The sequence below is a fragment of the Palaemon carinicauda genome, chromosome 10, assembly GCF_036898095.1.
Source record: "Palaemon carinicauda isolate YSFRI2023 chromosome 10, ASM3689809v2, whole genome shotgun sequence".
Classification (NCBI taxonomy): domain Eukaryota; kingdom Metazoa; phylum Arthropoda; class Malacostraca; order Decapoda; family Palaemonidae; genus Palaemon; species Palaemon carinicauda.
Genome location: NC_090734.1, coordinates 90,734,961 through 90,737,460, shown reverse-complemented (window position 1 = coordinate 90,737,460; position 2,500 = coordinate 90,734,961).

Sequence of the window (2,500 nt, the reverse complement as noted above, 5' to 3'; positions counted from 1 at the left end):
GACCCAGTTCTGACTCAGCGAGTGCAGAAATTGACTGTCTCAGCTTCATCATTGAAAACCGAGAATCTTCATCTCATGATTTTCTCGCCTTAGCGGTCAAGAAACAGTTTGGGATTTCTAGGGACAGTATTAACTTCCTAGAAGAATACAAGTCAAAGTCAACAAGAAGACACTATGAGTCTTCCTGGAAGAAATGGGTGGTCTTTAAGGCGAAGAAACCTAAGGAGATTTCTACGGACTTCTGTTTGTCCTTCTTCATCCATCTTCATGAACAAAGTTTAGCAGCCAATACGATTACTACAAGTAAATCCGCCCTAGCCAGACCAATACTTTACGCCTTCAAGGTAGACTTTTCCAACGAAATCTTCAACAAGATCCGTAAAGCCTGCGCTAAACTTTGGCGCGCAGCTTCCCCTAAGCCCATTTCATGGTCTTTGGACAAAGTTCTTCATTTAGCATCAACCCTGAACAATGAGGATTGCTCGCTGAAAGACTTGACTCAGAAGGTGATATTCTTATTTGCACTAGCCTCGGGAGCCAGAGTTAGCGAAATAGTGGCCCTCTCGAGGGATGATGGCCACATTCAGTTCAAAGACAATGGAGAACTGAACCTCTTTCTGGACCCGACGTTTCTCGCCAAGAACGAGCTGCTCACTAAGAGATGGGGTCCCTGGAGAATCTGCCCTCTGAAGGAAGAAGCATCCCTCTGCCCAGTGGCCTAAAGGTCTATCTTCGTAGAACTTCAGACTTTAAGGGAAGTCAGCTTTTCAGGGGAGAGACGTCTTGTTCAACATTATCCTTGAAACAGTTAAGGGCGAAAATCACCTATTTTATACGCAGAGCGGATCCAGACAGTACACCCGCAGGTCATGATCCGAGAAAAGTTGCCTCGTCTCTGAATTTCTTCCAAACGATGTCGTTTGAAAGCCTTCGTGCTTATACTGGATGGAAGTCCTCGAGGGTCTTTTTCAAGCACTACGCGAAGCAATTACAAGAAATTAAATTTCATGTGGTGTCGGCGGGTAGTGTAATAAAACCCACTGCTTGATTACTGCGATGAACAGTGCACTATTTGGGACTTATAATGAGGGTGTACATGATAGACTCGTAAGGCATATTATGTTGATTTTGTTTTTAAGTGATAACACTATAGACTGTTCTCCCTAGACAGGTGACATTAAGCATAATAAGCTGACACAAGTGCCAGGCATTCTTATATGCACAGTGTTCCTAGTAACAATAGAATGTATAGTGAAATTTTACATTTCCCTTAGAGTGGCTGATGTTTTCCTTTTCAGGTAAACTCTATTTATTCCTGTTTATGCTTTTAAGCAGAATTATTTAGCATACATTGTAATTGACTACAACCATGATTTCTATTTTTGTAATAAACAATAAAATGAATATTTGCGTATCTTTCGCCCCAAATATTTCAGTATATGTATAAGTCAGAGCATCCATGACTTTTGATATTTGAGTAAATATCGGAACTAAGATTCATATTGTTCCAGGCAAACAGGTAAGACCTTATCGTACTAGACTGTTCATTTTACTGTTTAAAGTTTCCTACACATATATAAACCTGTCCGTCTCTTCATCGACAGACCCGGGAGGTACAGTAATCTGCTCAAAATACCATCCTAGTACAGACTATGCTTTACGTATATGATGACACTAATATGCAAACTGTTTGTTAGATTGTTCCTTGAACTCACAATCCTCGGGTTTTTTCCTCGAGTCTACCCAGACTCTTCCCTGTAGGGGGCAGGAAGGACAGACATATTTCATGATCAGCTGATTGATGTATAACAGTAACATCAAGTGTCTCTAGGTCTAAAGACCAAAGAGGAAAGATTTAGCTCGAGACGAATGGCACTATTAACAATCCACAGTTACATTAATGCTCTGGTACACTTCCATCACGACGACATGGCCTGAGCCCAAAAAACGGATTTTGAGCGCAGCGAAAAATCTATTTTTGGGTGAGGTAGCCATGTCGTCCTGATGGACCCAACCTCTTTTGGGACAAAAGGATAATGAATCCCTCCCTATGGTACTGTATCTACAACACCTACAAAGCTACAAAGAATGACGGTGGCGCCTGGCGGTGGCGGATTGGCGCACTATCTACAGAGCAGTAGGGAGCGTCGAGAGCGATGTCTCTGGAACGACTCTCCTTATTCTTGCCTCTCATTCCCCTCGAAGTGAAAGCTCTATTGGGGGCGTAGATAGCCATGAGACGTGTCAAGAATACGTCCTCTGATATTACGCGATATCCCTTCGTAAAATTTTAAGGGATATTCGCTCCAGGAGTTAGAATTCTGGATACCTTTGGTAAATTCTCTGGGATATATCACTGTAGTCAAATATACCTAGGAAGCTACCTTCGAAGGAACTTCCATCAGGACGACATGGCTACCTCACCCAAAAATAGATTTTTCGCTTCGCTCAAAATCCGTTTACTTGGCTATGTCGAGGGGGAAGTTAGGACTTTTTGGGT